Source organism: Rattus norvegicus, chromosome 10 (assembly GCF_021556685.1).
Source record: "Rattus norvegicus strain SHRSP/BbbUtx chromosome 10, alternate assembly SHRSP_T2T, whole genome shotgun sequence".
Taxonomy (NCBI): Eukaryota; Metazoa; Chordata; class Mammalia; order Rodentia; family Muridae; genus Rattus; species Rattus norvegicus.
The window spans coordinates 23,269,776-23,289,401 of NC_141543.1; the positions used below are offsets into that span (position 1 = coordinate 23,269,776).

The following is a 19,626-nucleotide window of genomic DNA, read 5'->3' on the forward strand; positions in this document are numbered from 1 at the left end:
CTGATGTAGCTTCAGCATCAAATAGCTGTAATATAACATCAGCTTCCTTTTATTTTTCACTCTGTGATGTTTTTACCTTGGCATTTGTGTGATATATATATCCCTCTGTATAGTTTTGTTTGTTTTTGAGGCAGGGTCTCACTGAGTATGTAGCCTAGGTTGACTTTAAGCTCTTGATCCCTTGAACTCAGCACGCTGAGTGCTAGGATTACAGGCGTGACTTTGCAGACCTCCATTTTAAACAACTGTTGGCTTACGTGTCTAGGTTATATAAGTTGATCAGTCTTTTATAGTACTAGAACACTGCTGTCATTAAACTTTGATATACATTCATGACTAATTCCTAAGGATACAAATTCTCACCGAGAAATTTTGGGTTTTCCTAAAGTTCATACAGCAGGTTTAAAGTTCAGTAGAAAGGTTGTTTGATATGATCGTATAGAAATAATGCCCAGTGTAAACTACTAGAAAACATAGGAACACATGAAGAATAAATTTAAAGCTACCCTTTGTCGGAGGCTAGAAAGATGGCTCAGTGACTAGAAGCACTTGCTGTTCTTCCAGAAAACCCGAGTTTAGTTTCTAGCACCCAAGGTTGGTGGCTCACAACTCCAGCTCTAGGGGAAGCCTACACACACACAGACACACACAGACACACACACACACACACACACACACACACACACACACACACACACAAACAAACAAAATAGAAAACCCTAAACTTTTTTTTTTCCTTTTTTCCGGAGCTGGGGACCGAACCCAGGGTCTTGCGCTCTACCACTGAGCTAAATCCCCAATCCCCTAAACTTTTAATTATTAAAAATACATGCACCCTTTTTCTTTTTCCCCAGCAGCAAATATTTATGATATTCCTACTATGTGTGACTTTTTATCATAGGATCTAAAAAAAAAAAAGAGATGTGTGGGAAGAGGTATTGGGGTGGTTCAAGCTTTGGGAGACGGCTTCAGTTTTACCTGAGCTGAAGAGAAGCCCCCTAAGAGTGAAATGAATGAGCAGGCTGATTGCAAGGGCAAGGGTGAGAGAATGAGAGACTCGCAGACCTTGGGGACAGTGAGTATCAGTGGGAGGGGGAGCACTTGAGGTGGGAGACTGCGGAGGTCAGGCCGAGGTCTGCTGGGGTGTGGAATGAGGGATTAGTGTGGACCGAGCATGGCCTGGGGTTCACCTGTCAGCTGTCCGTCTGCCCTCACTGCACCTGGGCCCTAGAGCATTTTACCAGGAAGCCATCTAACAGTCTCCTTGCTCTGGCCACACAGTGAGATGGAGAGATGGAGTCTGGGACACCAGTTCTAGCCGGGCATGCTAGTCAGCTTTTCTCCAGAGCCACGGATTCAAGGGGAGGCAGGAAAGGAAGCATACAGAACTGTTCATTTTATTGTGGCACTGACAGGTTGGAGCTTCGCAAGGCAGGCCTGGTTCCCTGCTGCTCCCACGAAGCAATTTCCGGTGAAATCCTTAGCCTTTACTCAAAGGCTTTCCATTTTGAATGAAGCTCCCTTATATCCTAGAGGGTATATGATTTACTGGAAGCTTATTGGTTGTCTGTGTCAATCATATCTGAAAAAGTATTTCCCAGCAGCATCTGGATTAGTGTTTGCGCAGACAAATGGCCACCATAGCCTAGGCAAGAAGATACACGAAACTGGCAATCACAAAACTAGACCTGGGGTAAGGGCGCTGGTGTTGGTGATTAGGTGCAGCGATTAGGTGCAGACAGAGATAGTCATGATAGAATGAAAAGAGAAAAGGAGGGTGTAACATTACTAGACATGTTGCCGATCTGGCCAAACTGGTATCATTTATAGCACTGATATCTGATGAGAATTTATGGCTGATTGAGTGGAGTCTCTGGCTGGCTGCCTACAGCACAGACATGGCACTCAAAGCAGGGTTGTTACGGGAAGATCCATGCAGTCCGTGGGAACTCAACAGTCAATGAGCGTGTACATGAGCCGTCCATGAGCGTGTACCTGCTTACACGTGTTCCTGAGCTCTCCTCTTACACCAGGCATCTCTAGGTCTGTTTACATGTGAGAAAAGTGCCCTGAGAGGAGGAAGGGAGGAGGCAGGCCTGAAGGAAGGCTAGTCTCTGACCTTAGGCACCTCTCTGGTTCTTACAGTAAGGCATTGCTGTGCTTGTCTGCATCTGACATACAGACATAAAAGGCTTCTCAATATTTTTTTTGACAGCTATATATTTTTATTACTGGTATCTTAAACAGAAGGAATGAAGCTATAACTCACTTTGAAATTATACATTTGACTTTGGACAGCCCATTATTCATGCCAACTGTTTGAAATGTTACTGTAAGGGCTTTTCAATCTTGTGTTGGTCATCAGGAGACGTGTCATGTGCCACTGGTAGCTTGAAGGCCGGGTGTCTGTTGAGAGGACTTTCTAAGTGGGCACTGCTGGCCTGCTGGCCACTGCTCCCTCCTTTGGGGCTTGATTTTTTTTTTTTCATAGCACTTAGCGCTGGCTGAAATTAGATTGTAAATTTGTTTTTTCCGTCTCTTGCCACACCTACCCCACCCCAATCCATGTTTGAGGGGAAAAAAAAAACCCCACAGGTCATGTTTTCCTGTGAAGTGCCTGTAAGCACACTTGTTTCTAGACTGGCAGGTAGTGGGCACTCAGTAATTATTCACTGACTGAAGAGTGGGCACAGTCAGCTGCAGTGAGAGGGAAAGGTTCTGGCTCTGTTCTGGTTCTCACTGGATTGCATAAGTAGGTCCACTTTGGACTTGGATTTCTGAGTTCTGTGAATTTAAGTTTTTCTGTGAGTTGGCAGGTAACTTTGGACGAAAGTTGGTTATGCTTTTAAGCCAACTAGCTGTAATTTTATTTTGCTCTAAAAAGTAATCTTTTAGCCAGGCAGTGGTGGGGGTGCCTTTAATTCCAGCACTTGGAGGCAGAGGCAGGTAGAACTCTCGAGTTCAAGGCTAGTCTGGTTTACAGAGTCAGTCCCAGGACATTCAGGGCTACACAGAGAAACCCTGTCTTGAAAACAAAACAAAATAAAAAGTAACCTTTTCTGAATATATAGTTTATTAACAGAGAATTGGGGTAAAAATGGAAAGTGAGGGGTAACCCTCACCCTAAAAGGCAATGCACTTCACGTTTTACATGTGGTTGAGACTTTTTATGGGCATAATGAGATGCTTCATTTTTCTTTATTTATGTCTTGTACAATCGTTTAGAGATTTATTTAGGTTTTTGCTGTTTTGTTTTGTTTTGTTGGAGATAGACTCTGCCTTCACTGTGAACTCACTATGCAGACCAGGCAGGCTTTGAACTCACAGAGGTCCACATGCCCCTGCCTCTGAATGTTGAGGTTAAAGGTGTTACCATCACTCCTGTCCTATTCAGGATGCTTGTACTAGCTTTTTCCTCCAGATAATGTGATTTAAAAGCATCCCACAATTTGGTACTAATCAAGGTACTTGGAATCTCGGTTTTAGGCATTACAGCATGCACTGTCACCTCTGTCCTTGCCTTCATTTGAACTGTACAGGGCTGGGTGGGCAGAGCTCATCACCTGGTTCATATTGGAAGCACATTGTGGGATGATGTCACAGGTGAGGCAGGTACAAGATAGAATGAGGCCTGTCATTGGACGAGAAGGAAGGATGGGCAGGAGAAAAGTTTGAGGGAAGGGGAGGAGACAGGAAGCTGGGGCAGAGTAGCCGCAGGACAGCATGGAAGCTATACCTTTACAGGTTGTTATGAATGTTCTTAAGGGATGGATGTGTGCAGGGCTTTGTATGTTTAGGTGGGCAATTATATCTTATCAATTGGATCAGAGGTTATTGTGTTGTGTGTTCTTTCATGTGCAGATTTAAATGTAAGAAAATGTGCAGTGGCTAGTCTTGGCCACCTCGGAATTGGGATGTATGCTTTTGTCATGATATCTAGCAGATACCTTGGGACACTGCGGTGCCGGACCTAGAGTGGGTAAAAAACTGTTCTATTTTTTATATTTTTACAACAACAGCAGATCTCACCAAACCCTAACCAAGGGTTTTATTTTGAGAAATTTGGAAAGTCTATTGCCCTGTGGCATCAAAGTTGGCAGACATCATGACACATGTCAACTCTTCACTCTGAGCAACTTGAGCATATGTTTGAGTCAGCTGAAATCATGGCTTAGGAAAGAACATCTCCTGGATACACTTGGCTATGAGAAAGAGCCCCAGAGACATTTCTAAGCACGCAGCTGTGCCAGCTTGGGACAGCCCAGGCCTTCTGACTGAACTACCTGGTCACTGTGTTTAGAGTTGTATGTTGAGATGATTCAGTTACAATGGCGTCATTCACATAGCTGTACACTCTCTCATACATGTCTTACCAGCCGGGGGACCCCTGTAGTCCATCATGCTATGCCTCGCTAGTGCAAAGAACAAGCTGGCAGTCCCAGACAGGTTACATGGAAGCACGAGTTGTTTTATATAAGGAAGCTTACCCCTTGAGACCGTCAGGTGTGCTTTACTAGAGTCTGTAAATTACCTTTGTCCTAAGATACTTGTTAGTTGCTTAATCTGAAATCTCTAGAGCAAAACAAAAATTAAAATCTCTTCATATTTATTTACTTATGTATTTTGTTTAATGTATGGGTGCATTGTCTGCATGTACACCTACCTGGGTGGTGGAAGAGGGTATCAGATCCCATTACAGATGGTCATGAGTCACCATGTTGGGAATTGAACTCAGGACCTCTGGAAGAGCATCTAGTGTTCTTAACCACAGAGCCATCTCCCCAGCCCAAAGTCTCTGATCTTTAAAACAACAGGAATGGAAAAGTTAACAGTTACAGTGATAATATCTGTGCTGACAGATAGGAAAGATCCATGTAGTAATCCTAGAAGGATCAGGACTGCACTCCTCACTATCATGGATGGCCTGGGAGACACTTGAACCTGGTGTCCTCAGTCAGCACTAGCTCGACCTCTGCCTTTTTCTTTCATGCGCGTGCGCACGCGCACATACACACATGTGCCTGTGTGCATGTGGAGTTAGTTCTCTCCTCTCACCTTTACTTGGGTTCTAAGGATTGAACTCCATGTATTAGGTTTGGAGAGCAAGTGCCATTACCTGCTGAGCCATCTTGCTGGCCCCAGATGCTTCTTAGGATCATCTGATAGTAATAGTTTAAAGGGGGGGGGGTGTTCAGGGATAACCAGTTACTCTCTGATTAGATTTGAGGCTGGCACTACAGGGATTCACCCCGAACCCTTATAAACATGGCGAGGAAGTCATGAGGCTGAGTGGGTAAAGCTACTGCTGTGGTTTTGCTGACTGGGAATAATGCGTCTTAAATCTCTTTGGTTGTGCCCATGGATTAGCTCTGTCATCAGATTCAGTCACAGAGGTGTATTGTTTCGGTGAGCATTGGTAATTGCAGAGGCTCATAACTGATCAAAATGCTGAAAATGACTGACTCTTGAAAATTTGGGAGACATCTGGATCACCCTTTCCGGGGCCCAGAGTGTCAAAGATGAGGGGCAGAGGAAGAAACTAAGGGATGGCAGAAGCAGTGGATTGTGGAACACTGTCTTCTGTCCCTCACAGCTCTGATGGTCAGCACGAGACCTACACAGCACTGGACCTTTAGCATTCTGTCAGAGGACGCCAACAGAGGGATCATGAGGCCCCATTCCTCCCTGTAGATACAAGTAGGGAGTGAGAGACATTTTCTTCAGTTTAGCCACTGGTAAAGTGTCCATGTATATGTAAGCAGCCCTAATCAATCTCATAGGTGCCAAAAACAAAATGAAAGAAAAAGATGTGGTGGGGCTGGGAGCTAGTTGAGCCGAGGAAGAGGATAGTGGAGCAATGAAGGACTCCGGCGGAAAGAAATGAAAACACACACACACACACACACACACACACACACACACACACCCCTCTATTTGAGTGCTCCCATGTATGGTTATGCTGTAGAAACCCTAAGTTTGTGCTGGGTGTCTTTCCACTCTATTGAGACAGATCTCTTGTGAGTCTGATGCTCCCTGATTCTGACTAGTCTAGTTAGCTGTCTTGCCCAGGGATTTTCTGTCCCTGTTTCCCAAATGCATGGGTTCCAGTAAAGCACTTTATGTACTGAACTATCCCCTAGTCCCAGGATTAATTTTTTAGAAACAAAAATAATTTTTTCATACCAATAATAAAAAGATAAAAGCCTAGGGCTAGGGATGTAGTGATAGTTTGTCAATCATGTGCAAGGCCTGACTTCAACCCCAGCACTGTAAAAATAAACAGTAGATTAAATAAATAAGTGAATAGATAAACCTGATTCTATTTAAACTGAAAGGGGGAGGTGTTTCAACTATTTCATCATATCCATTCTTAGTTGTGTGACAGCATAATTTGCAGTGCTGGACAGTAATGTGAGCAAGCCATTGGAGGGTTCTTTTTCGTAGAGAAGCTGCAGGCGTATTACAGGCAAAAGCCTTTCTGAAAGCTTGACAGTAAAGCTGGCTGGCTCTGTCTTGCTCTGCTGTCTTGGTGCAGGGTGAGTGTCTCAGAAGTCTGTTAGGACTCAGCAGTAGGTTAACACTGACACATGGCTGACATCACTCCTCAGGCCCTACCTAAGTGTCATTTAGGAATGGTGTGCTGACTTCAGTTGTACCCCTTTCGGTGTGGGACAGCTTTTCTGCCTTTGCTGGATCCTGGTGACCTTGCCAATTGTGTGGGTTGCAGACCAACTGTTAGGTGGTGTTTCAGTATAGGTTTCCGTGTGCCTCTGTGGTTGGATCAGCACACAGGCTTGCTCTGTGCTCATAACACCTTCTAGGCCGAGTGTAATTTTGATTTGTCTTCTGAACAGTGATTGCTTGGTTTAAATAGAGCCCAGCAAGCATCCTTCACCGTAAAGTTGTTTATCCCTTTGTAACTCCGTAATCTGTAGAGAGGCCCTTTGAGTTGATGGAAGCGTATGACTCCCTGGGGCTTTGTTTTCATCTCCTGTGTCAGTATCTGGCTTTCCTATTTTACTCTGTAGGCTGTAGTCTGTTAGTCATTGTTTTGATGGCCAGGTTGCTCAGTTTGCCTAGTGGGTCCTTCAGGGTCAGCTCCGGTATCTGTTTGATTGCCTTTGGCATTGTTTTAAGTGCTTTGTGCATTCATGGTCCAGGCTCTTGGGTTTTCCTATACTCAGGTACAAGTGCGTGTTTAGTGTTGCTGGGACAATGTCGTTGCTTCTGGGCCCAGCCCGTATGCTAGAAGATGTCATTTGTTTCTCTCTAAACCTCTAACTTCTTCTGGATGGAAACCCCTGAGTTCAAACAGCCCCAGTGTCATCCCGCCTCAGCCTCCAGAGTGCGGAGTTACTGCTATGGTGAGCTTTACAAAAGCTGCTTGAGTAGTATTTTCCAGATGCGTGTGAGGACTGTTTTCACATACTTTTTATTCTCTACAGAATATTTGTGGTGATAACCCAGTAGGAAAAATTGTTGTCTTAATTCAAATTTTTTTTGGGGAATCAAATGCTTATTTTTTGTCTCAATTTTTTTTAAGAGCCTGGAGCATGAATGTACAAAATACTTAAACAATGACACAGGCACATCCAACACATATGAGCTGACCCTGAAGCACACCCTAGGCAAACTGAGCAGTTAGCCCCAGCTACCAAGAGCAAAGACGGCAGATTTCTGACTTCAGTGATAGTGGTCTATAGAGTGAGTTCCAGGACTTCAACTCAAGGTCATGCAGAGAAACCCAATGATAGTGGTCTATAGAGTGAGTTCTAGGACTTCAAGGTCATGCAGAGAAACCCAATGATAGTGGTCTATAGAGTGAGTTCTAGGACTTCAAGGTCATGCAGAGAAACCCTGCCTTGAGAAACCAAAAATATTTTAAAAATACAAACATATTTATCTTTATTATTATTGCATTTATATTTATATCTAACATTAATTATATCTTAATATTAATGGTTATCAATTATTCTTAGGCCAGTCATGGTGGTGTATGCCTTTCTTTAATTTCAGCACTTGAGAAGCAAAGGCTGGAGGGTCTTTTTTAGATTTAGACCATTCTGGTCTATGTAGTGAGTTGTAGGGCAGCCAGGGAAAACAAAGAAACAAAACATAAGTTTGTGAGTGGTAGTACTGGGGACTGATCCCAGGGCTTCTTGCTAAGCAGGTGTTGTAGTGCTGATCTGAGTCCATGGCCTCCAAGTTTTCCAACGTGTTCTTAGGACTCACTGTACCCCAGGCCGCTCTCGGATCTATATGACAGGCTTCCTACTTCAGCCTCAGTATAAGATACCACACCCAGCAAGGCGACCCTTAGTATATCTCTAACTTCTTTTTGTTTGTTTATTGAGACAGGGTTTCTCTGTAGCCCTGGGTGTCTTAGAATTCACTCTGTATTGTCTGGAGTGGTCTTGAACTCAGAGATCCACCTGCCTCTTTCTGCTCCCCTCTGCTTGTGAGATTCATCATCTCACAGTTTATAATTCCCTTTCTAATGCTGAGACAATGACTCAGAGTCAAAGCAATACATCATGGCTAGAGACTAAGAAACAGAGTCCTAGGCTGAGAATGTGGGGATGCAGCTCAGCGGCAGAATGCTAGTCTAGCATGCAGTAAAACCACTAGGGTGGAGGGAAAGAGCCCTGAGAGTATTTATTCTCCACACGCATTCTCAGGACAGGACAGCTCAGGGGGAAAATAAAGCATAACGGAGGGGTGGGCGGCTCTGAGACGTAGGCAGCAAGCTTTACACTGAGTTTTGCTCTATAACTTCTGTTGGAAAACATGTATAGGTCAGCACACCTCCAAAAATAACACAAAAGGCTTTTTATGGGGTAAGACAAGTAGGAACTCAAGCTCCCGTGGAAAGTAAGCCTGTCCAGGTTGTCAGGAAGGAAGGAGGAAGCAAGCTCTAAGGAGCACGAAGGCAGATGTGGGTGCTTCAGCCTTTGCAGGCCTCAAACCCAGAGAAGTCCCCAGAGAACCAGTCCACAGACGTACAGTTCCTGAATGCCAGGCCGCTGTGTGGCTCTGTATGTAGCATTGGTTTTTGAAAAATTAACTTTTTATGGGAATTATTCTTGGTTTTAGGATGTTTTAAACCACAAACTATTATTTCCTAAAATCACAAACTATTATTTCCTAATCTTTCTTTTCTGTGCAGCTTCTTTGTGATTTAGTGTTCAGTTAGCTTTTGTCAATTGTGTGCACATTGGAAAAGCAGATCACTTTAAATCTCTTTAGTAGGCAGTGTAAACCTCAGATTCTTCCTCTCCACCCTAGTGGTTGGGACTGGATCTAGTCCCTTACTGCATGCTAGACAAGCATCCTGTTTCTTAGTCTCTAGCCATGATGCACTGCTTTGACTTGAGGGTTTTTCTTGAGGCGGGGGAGACCTTCTTAAAGTTAGAAAGGTTTATTCCCACTCACTTACAATGTTAGAAACCTACAGCTCTTGTTGTTGTTTTTGGTTTTTTTGTTTTGAGACAGGGTCTCTCAGCTGGGTGGTGGCGGTGCACACTTTTAATTCCAACATTCTGGAGGCAGATGATCTTTGTGAGTTCAAGGCCAGCCTGGTCTACAAAGTGTGGTTTAGGATAGTCAGGGCTACACAGAGAAACATTGTCTTGAAAAAAAAAAAAAAAGGAGGGGGAGGGAAGAAGGGAGAGAGAGACAGAGAGAGACTGAGACTTTCTGTATAGTCCAACTGTCCTAGCTAGAACTTGCTATGTAGACCAGGTTGGCTTTGAACTCGCAGAGATCTGCCTGCTTCTGCCTTCTGCCTGGGATGAAAGATGTGTGTCACTACTGCCCAGACTCTGTAAAATTCTTGAGTGTTAGGCTGGTCAATTGCTTCTGTGTCTGTGGTACCTGTGGGACTCAGTTCTCTCTTTTATCTCCATGGATCCCAGGCACTGAGCTCAGGTGCTCACCTGTACTCAATGAACCATCCGTCCGTCCGTCTCACTGCCCTCTGGCTCTTGGTTTAACACCTTATTAACAAGTTTTATTATTTATTTTAATTAATTTTGGGAAATGTGAGAGGCTTGTATCTACATTAGAGTCATTGGCTTGTTTGCCTGGTTGTTCTAGCACCATTTGTTGAAGAGACTTTGTTCCTTCTCAGGATGAAGATGAGTTGGCCTTAAGTGTGTGATCCACACTCTGCTGTGAACATTGTTACAGCATGGTTTAACACTTTTTCAGTTTTTTTTAACATTTATTTTTATGTGTATGGATGTGTGCCTGTGTGTGTGTCTGTGTGCCTGGTGCCTTTGGAAGCCAGGCAAGGGCATCAGAGGCCCTGGGAACCCAACTCCAACTTTGTTCCTGTTTTTCACTTTTTTTTTTTAAGATTTATTTATTTCATGTATGTGAGCACACTGTAACTTTCTTCAGACACACCAGAAGAGGGCATTGGATCCCATTACAGAGGGTTGTGAGCCATGTGGTTGCTGGGATTTGAACTCAGGACCTCTGGAAGAGCAGTCAGTGCTCTTAACCACTGAGCCATCTCTCCAGCCCCACTTTTTTTTTTTTTAAATCCCATTTGCGGACTTATGAGGGACTGATAGAAGTTTTAGGATGGATTTTTCTTTCTTCCAAAAGTACTTGAGATTCTGACAGACATTGTCTTGTGTTTTTGACTTGATGATAATGCTGACTGCTTAAGTCTTGTGATCCCTGGGCACAGGGTATCTAGATGTTTGTGTCTTTAATTTCTTTTTGTCTGTTTGTCAAGATTAATATGTATATAGTCGGATTTTTTTTTAAGCCAGCCTGCCTGCCTGCCTGCCTGCCTGCCTGCCTGCCTGCCTGCCTGCCTGCCTGCCTCCCTCCCTCCCTCCCTCCCTCCCTCCCTCCCTCCCTCCCTTCTTTCCTTCCTTCCTTCCTTCCGTAAATTCAAGTGTTTTCATCTGATGCCATTACCATGTTTGAGGGACTTTAGGGCTTCACAGCTGTTCCTGGGAGCAAGAGCCATGTCAGAGAAGTGCCCCTCTCTGTTCACAGGGCAGGAAGTGACTGCTGAATAAAGGGATTTAGAAGTGAAGTCTGTTCTTAGGGAAACATTTGATAACTTTAGAGACAGTCAAAGTTAGTTTGGTCATCCACTATGAAACCCAGGTTCCCAAGCATCTTCTCCATTTCTGGGAACCCAAATCAGAGGCACTTGTAGTAGGTGCAAAAGTTCATTCTCATGTCATACCTAAGAGTACTAAAAACAATGTTCTTACTTCCTGTTGTTCTTACAACTTATGGAATGAAATAAACAAAAATGTAGATACACAGAGCTACATGGCAGAAGCAGTTTCTAGAGAGCATGTGTTAGGCAATTTTCATTGTACTTTGTGGTTATCGCATCAAGTTGATGGCAGTAGTTTTATCTCTATGAGGCTGTGTTTTGATTGATTTCTTTTTTTTTTTTTTTTGGTTCTTTTTTTTTTTTTCGGAGCTGGGGACCGAACCCAGGGCCTTGCGCTTCCTAGGTAAGCGCTCTACCACTGAGCTAAATCCCCAGCCCCTTGATTGATTTCTTTAAAAAGAATTATGTATGTGTGTATAATGCCTGTGTATTTTACCTGTTTAGAATTCAGTCGCGCTCGCGTGTGTGTGAGTGTGTGTGCGTGAGTGTGTGTGTGTGTGTGTCATTGTCATGTGCAGTGCAGGGCGAAGCATCATCGAAGTTACTCCTAGGATGTTTTCACTGTCACCACATGCAAATGCCTTTTGCACACTTAATAATGTGTTCAGGGGCCAGGAAAGGTGGTTTACTTAGTTGTCCTTACTGCACAGGCATGAGGTCCCCAGCACCCATGTGTAAGCCAGGACTGTGGTACACTTCTGTAGCTGCAGCCCAGGAGGCAGACAGGAGGATCCTGGGAACAACTGGCCAGCCAGCCTCACTGAACCCCAGTGCTCCAGACAGACTGAATGTCTGCTTCAAAAATAAATTAGACAGGGTCAAAGAAGACACTTGACATTGACCTCTGGCCTCCACATGTGCACACACAGATGCATAATGCTTTTAATGAGCAGACTTACTTAACTGTAGTACAATTTACCACATTTATCTTAAACAATGTGTTCTATTTAAGAAAACTTGCCCATTCCAAGATCATAAGAATGTGTCGAGGATAAATATTAATAGCATTATTATTTATATTTAGATCTCTATGTAGAGTAGATTGTGTGGAGGGGCAAGGAGGTTTAAGATATGTTAAACATAATAGGTTATGTGGTGTTTTAACTAACATGGCCATTCTCTTCCTCCTGCACTGAAAGGTCCCCAGTCCTTTTAGTCAGGTAAACTGACTGTGGACTTTGTTCAGATTGTTTGTCTGCATGGCTGTCCTTTATCATAGTTACATGTGAGCACTTGGAAGTCCATGGTGTGGATCCGCTAGCTTGGCTCTTCAGTTGCTTTGATTCTTGGGGGCTGGCCCTTTATATTTCTCTGTGAACTTTTACCTCTGCTCAGGGTGTATGTGGCAGGTGGGCTGTGTGGCACTTAGATGGGGGCGTGGCAACAGTGCTGGGGCGTGACAACAGTGCGGAGAGGTTTGCCTGGGAACCTCTTGGTGCTTTGCCAGTGATTGTGTTGAATCTGTTATCTCTTTATTTTTAAGTCAGGCTTTTGGTGGACTTAACTCCCTTTGGTTTTGTTTCTTTTTACTTCCCACTTTTCATCACTTAGGAAGTGGTTGCTACCTTATTGTGTGGGTGTAACCATTATGATATATTCTGTAGTTGCTATGGTGTTGTGTGTTGGTCTTGGATGGATGTGACAGGGTATATACTTGGACAATATCTAAGTAGTGATTGTGATGTGGTTGGTATTCAGGTACATTTTATTTATTTGCCTTTAAAGTTTATTAGCATAATGAGATCCCCACATTCAGTGTGGCTCATACCCTTTTCATTGTCAAGTTACTCTCTCCGGGAACTAGGGAGATGGTTAAGAACACTTGCTACTCTTGGGGAGGACCCAGTATCTGGGAGGACCCAGGCAGACTTTCCAGCACCCACCTGGCAGAGCACAGCTGTTTATAATAGTTCCAGGGCTTCCAGGGTCCCCTTCTAGGCAACACACACACACACACACACACACACACACACACACACACACACACACACACGATACACATGCATATATGTGGGCAACTCATACAATACAAATACTTCGTTAAAACCAATCAGCAACAGTTGAGCTTGTGTTCACATTTTGTGGTATACGGATGGCTGTCTACCTACAGGGAGAGATTAAACTAACATCAGGCTAAAACTAACAAAGCAGAGGGGCTGGGGAGATGGCTTGGCTTAATTGCACTTAAGAGTACCGAGTGCTCTTTCAGAGTTCAATTCCCAGCAACCACATGGTGGCTCACAACATCTGTAATGGGATCCGATGCCCTCCCCTGGTGTGTCTGAAGACAGTGACAGTGTACTCACATAAAATAAATAAATAAATCTTTAAAAAAAAAAAACAAAACAAAAGGGGAAACCCGACCTCTGTGTGTTACAGACATGGGCACACTTTCCTGTCATCACTGAGCAGTACAGTGTAGCTGGACAGTTCACAGAATTTTTTTTTTTTCTTTTCTTTTTTTTTCGGAGCTGGGGACCGAACCCAGGGCCTTGCGCTTGCTAGGCAAGCGCTCTACCACTGAGCTAAATCCCCAACCTCTCCACAGAATGTTTGATAGGAGTCTAGAGATGGCTGAAAGAGTACGCGTGCAGCTCAAGTTCGAACACGGCAGTCGTCCTTCCATTTTGATTTCTGAGGGGGTTCCTGAGATCAGGTCTGAATGGATATCGAGAAACAGCTGTGTGTCTGCGTACTGTAATTTGTCCCTCTATATAGCTCACATAGTTTTAAATTAGGCTTTCTTAGGTCACAGAGGGAGGCATCTATTACTTTATGACTGGAAGATCAGGGTGCTGTATGAATGGGTGAGGGAAAAATGAGTAGTAGGACAAGGCCCTGGGAACTTGCAGCTAGGGACACGCCTTGGGAGACGACGGGCATGCACTGCAGTGGTCCAGTTGTACTTGTAAGGAGACCTGATAGCATCACACACGTGCACACCAGAAGACGTGGCCAGTTATTTTGAAATGCCGAAAGAGGTCTGGGATGTGGCCCAGCAGTGCTTGGCTTGCTTGCATGAGGTCCAGGCCAGACCCCACACACCAAGGAAGAAGAAAAGGAGAAGCTGAGGTGGAAGTGACTGTGCATTAACATTTTTGGCGGTTTGGGGATTGAGCCCAGGGCCTTATGGAGGCAAACTCTCTTGATTTTGAGCTAAATCCTCACCGATAAGGAAGTTTTGAAATAGTACACAGAAATGAAAAAGAATGAACTACTGTTGTACTTAAAAATTTCAATGAAACAATGTTAAGCAAGACTCAGAACAGTGGTTGGGGATTTAGCTCAGTGGTAGAGCACTTGCCTAGCAAGCGCAAGGCCCTGGGTTCAGTCCCCAGTTCCGAAAAAAAAAAGAAAGAAAAAAAAATACTCAGAACAGTGAAATTCCAGGAAGAGATACCACCACCCAGTCACCAGGGAGGGCCAGTAAAGGCCACAGGGAGAATTAGGGGTCCTGGTGAACAGCACCTGTGCCCGGCCCTCGAACCTGAGGCCTGTCTTAGAAACAAACAGAATTTGGCAGTAGATAAGTGTCCTAAAAACACATTAATAACTTTTTAGTGTTATTAGTCAAATTTTATTCAGTATAGTTAGAAAAGCACATTTTATCCTGTTTGTGACCCTTGCTTTTCAGGAAGTTGTCAGTCAGGAGTTTGATTGAATATTGTGCAGCGTGCCACGGGACCTTTGCATGTCCACATCCCGCCAACGCTACCACATCTAACGCCTCTTCTGTGAATTGGTGCTTACTCTGTGGGTTAGGTGAATGCCTTATACTTATTTTTTCTTCTTTTTTTTAAAATTTAAAATGCTGGTTGCAACCCATTAAATATTGATGGGCTGCAGCCAGCAGTTGGAGAAGGACCTGAGAGAAGGACTGGAGTACCGGAGGGTTTAGTGTTGTAAGGGTGAATGTCTTAGCAACTCGACTCCTAGCCTCTAACCTACTGCAGAATTTCCCAGGCTTTAAATAGGAATTGTTCCTTTTAGCTGATTCTCAAAGTGGGGACTTTTTAAAGTGAAATATATTCTGTGTTCCTCGGTGGCACCTGCCTGCAAACCAACTCCCCTGCTTATCTGCAAGCTAAAGACAATGGAGAAGAGGTGTTTGTCAGTGCTAGAGGGCAGTTAGAGAGCCATAGTGCTGTGGCTGCAGTTACCTGGGAGAAGTGTTAACAAAGTCATGGGGGAGAAGAAGCTTCTGCTGGACCTTTTGTCACAGACCACCGATGGCATCTATCTTAGGGCAGATTTAAAAATGCGCTTTTAAAAAAATGGAATTTTTTTAAATCTTTGGGTATATTTAATGGTATATTTAATGGAGTTTTAACTAATTGATCCAACTAATCAAGCCAATGTTTCTTCGTCAGCATGAAAATTTGTACTGCTTGATTTATCCTTGGGATGCTGAGTGCGTTTGCTTTGTGGGCTGAAGCCAGGACCTGTGCAAATGTTCCGCCACCCAGCTGTGTCAGACCCTTTTTCCTTATAGATCTGAGGAACACGGTCTGGCTAAGTTGACCCTGATGGCTTGGAACTCACCTTGTAGGGCAAGCTCGCTTTAGACCCACTATCTTGTTTCAGCCTCCCAACCACCTGGAATTCCAGGCCCTTCCGTGGGGCCCAGTGTTGAATAGTGTTTTTAAAGGCCACATCCTCCCTCGGTGTCTGTAGTCTCCTTGTGATTGATGGTAGAAAAAGGATGTTTAAAACAGAATTGGGATCCTTGTAGGACCCCAGCTAGCTGTGTTGTGCTGTATTACTGAGGGACTCATGCATGAAGGAAGAGGCAGGCTTTGAAGTCTAGTACTTAACTGATGTGAAATAGCAGTGAATAATATTTCTGAGTCGTGGTTCTTGGCGTTGGTAAAATTGAATTTGTGTACTTGTCAGATAGGATTGTTGTAATGAACAGAGGGAATTCATACAGTTCTTAAAAGTTTCAAAGTCTGACTATTGTAGAAAGTCACTAAATGGTAACTCTTTTTGGCCAGAGCAATGGCTTGGTGGGTAAAGGTAAAGCCGGGTAGGCTGAATTTGGTCCCTGGAACCCACACGGTAGGTAGGAGGAGGACTGCCCTCTGACTTCTATGTGGCTGTGGCCTGTTCACACCCATAACTTTTAAAATGGCAACTGTTGTCATTTCTACTTTGAGTAGACCTGCTAGGCAAGGTGCACCGGGATGTTTCTGATTGACTACTGGCTGAAGCTGTCAGCAGTACGTCAGATTCTAGCGGCACTTCTGGAATCTTGTATTTTGGGTTTGGTCTGTTGTTCTGTGATTAGTGGGGCTTCCTTCCTTAGGTTACATATGCCTCAGCCACACCATTTTGCCATAACAGTATGGTTTAAACAGAGGCATAGAATTACTCAAAGAATTACAGAAATTTTGTTAAAGCCTATGAATGCCTAATAAGAACTCCTGTCATTAAAGATTCTCACATAACTGATCCGATGGTAGGCAGGACTTAGCTCAGAAGGTAGGGAGGTAAATATATAGGTCGACTATGTCTGTGCACCACTCACCCTGTAGTCTAAGCTGGTTTCAGACCCAGTGATCTTGTCTCAGCCTTTCAAGAACCTGGGATTACAGGCCCTTCCATTGTGGGGTTGGGGAGTGGCTAGTACAAAACGGACCTATGTGGCTGCTACAGTCATGCATATGTGGAGAGCCTCCAATACCTTGTGGGCCAAGCAGACTGCAGGGCAGTGCCCTCTGAAGGCCAGTGCACTGCACACTCATAGAGAACTGCCTTTCAAGTGAGCGGGGTGAGTTTGCCTCCCGTTCTCTGGACAAGGCAATCTGGAGATAGTTTGATAGTCACATTGCCATGCTGCAGGACAGATAAAAGCCTGGGATACCCTTTATTTCCTGCAATGCTCACAGCAGCTGCCATAACAAGACATTGTCTGTCCCTAAATATCAGTAGTGCCCGGGCCAACCTCCCAAGAGTCCCACTGCTGCTTCCTGGGTGGTATTTGTTGGTCGGTTCAGAAAAGGAGGGTCTAAATTTTTATCCATTTGCATGTTGTACTCCTGGCAGATAGACAGGAGACAAGAAGTGATTACAAACGGGCAGGAAGTAAGGAAGGCACGTGGGTATTCAAGCGTGGGAAGCTCTGGAACTTGAGGGATTCACGTCTCAGATGGGTTGACCCCGTGGTTTCACCTGACAGTTTGAATGTGTATAACTAACCTTGGCTCCACTCAAACCTTGGACCTGTGGGTGTTTAAGAAGTAATATAAAAATGTGTGCATACATTGTGTGTGTGGGCGCGCTTGAGAGTGTTATGTGCATTGGGGAGTGTGGTGTGTGTGTGTTTGTGTGTATGTGTTGTGTGTGTGCGCAAGTGTGTGGCACAGACAGTTGTCCTAAGAGAAGTCTCTGTAATCCTATGTAGAAGTCTGAGAAAGGTGCTGGAGAAGTGGCTTTTGCTTGTGACTGATTGTCGAAGCAGCCCTTCCTTCCCCTTTAGTCACAGCTGTTTGTCTGAAGTCTAGAGACATGCAGTTAGCAGAGATCACTACTGAGGGCTGTTCATGTCCACATAGCTTGAGGGAAGCAGTATAAACCGACTAGATCTGACTCAGAGTTCTAGTTCCTTACAGAATGTACAGTGAGTAGCCTGGTCACTTACTGGAACGGGTGATAGCTCAGGTGACTGTGTGTGCTCATGGACATAGACTGTTTTTCTCAAACTTACTTAGACCCTGGGTTTGTTTTTTGTTTTCTTTCTCAGCAGCTCTCATACCATGTAGGATTAAATACTATTTAGAAGTGATTAACTGAGAATGTGGTCCAACAATGACCAGGTGCTGTTAGCAGAATGAGGGCCCATGTTTGAGCTATAGAGATGAGTGGAAGTCATGAAACAAGCCTCCTCAGTATACTCTGAATGGTGGTCTCTATTGTAGCTTTTCTTAAGGATCTGTAAGAGAGGCTGGGAAGTGTGTGGGAGGCAGGTTTGGTCTGACCCTCAGAGGGTTTCACTGAACCATATACACTTAGCCTCTATAATTTCACAGGAAGAGAATAGTTGTTATTTCTTCACAAGAGCTGCCTTCCTCTCAGCCATGTAAATAATGCTTTTGTGGCACAGGTAAATTAAAGCTTCTCACTGTGATGATGCCGTTACTGGTGCCATCTGCAGGACTCTGGACATTTTCACTCCTTCCTTGAGAGAAAAATACGACAATGCTTAGGTCAGAACTATGCTTACTCAGGAGGTAAGGAACCAAGACACTGTCCCGACTGTAGAAGGTTTCAGCACAAACTATTACTGGCCTTTGAGTGACAAGAACTCTGGCCATCTTGTATTCGACTTCCCATCCTTCCTGTGATCTCCTTGTGCATCCAGGCAAGCTTCTGTCTCCTTGGCCTTCCTTTTTTTTTTTTTTAAACCACCTTTCTATTGATTCTTTATGAATTCCACATCATCACCGCCAATCCCACTTGCCTCCCTGTCCCTTCATACTCATCTGCCCCTTGCCATTGCAGACTCCACCCAAAAGAAAATAAAAAAACCAAAACCAAACAAACAAAAAACCCATCTCATCATGGAAGCTGTAGTGCGTCACACAGTGTAGCCTTTTGTCCACACATCTTTGCTTGCAAATGTTCACTGCAGTGAGTTACTGGTCTAGTTTGAGGCCTCTGGCTTTCTGCTACACCATTAATACTGGATCCTCACTGGGGTTCCTCTCAGAAATCCTGCTCTTGCTCTGTGTCATGGAGATCCTGCAGCTTTGGAGCTTCAGGACCAGCCCCTTCATGTGCTCCAGCAGATCGTAGATGCAGTGGAATTCTATCCACTTCAGTCCCGACTCTGCTTCAGGATTGTCCACTGCTGCCCCGATTTTGAACACTAGGACGTACTGCTTGCCCCCCACACCCTTTCACCTGTACTCTGTCATTGGCCTTGACATCTGGGACTTGTAAGATTTTCTTGAGGAAGAGTTTCCCTCCACAGCCAGTGTGCTCTGCCCAGGTCACTGGCATTGTAAACATGTGCAAAGGAAACCTGGGAAAGCAGTGTCCTCAAAGGAGGGAAGGAGGACATCTTGGCCAGAGATTCAGCATCAGGCACAGAACTGATGCTCTCACCACATCCTGTGGCCCTGTTTCATGGTTTTATTTGCCTAAGGTCCCATACTGAGTGACAAGTCAAGATTCCAGCATCTTGCTTTGCCTCACCTATTGTGTGTCACTAACATAGACAGCAGTGACTCCTATTCAGTGCTGGCTCCTGTCAACTGTTGGGGATTCTCCATTGCTCTGTTGGGAAGTACTCTGGGTTGGGTCCAGACATTTTAGGATGTAAAGGAAAAGTAGGGTCAATTTGAGAAAGTTTATCCCTGAAGATGCAAACAGAGATTCCCTCTGGAGCCACAATGGACCTTCCAAAAATACCACAGGACAGATGTTGGAGTTTAAGTTTTGTGTTCCAGTCATAAGAGTTCTAGGTTTGGAATGGAACG

The 19,626-nt window shown here is 44.4% G+C and overlaps 1 protein-coding gene across 12 annotated transcripts in view; it reads left to right on the forward strand.

The window, feature by feature from the left end:
* Positions 1-19,626, forward strand: part of Fbxw11 (F-box and WD repeat domain containing 11) — a 97,136-nt gene that overhangs the window by 41,851 nt on the left and 35,659 nt on the right.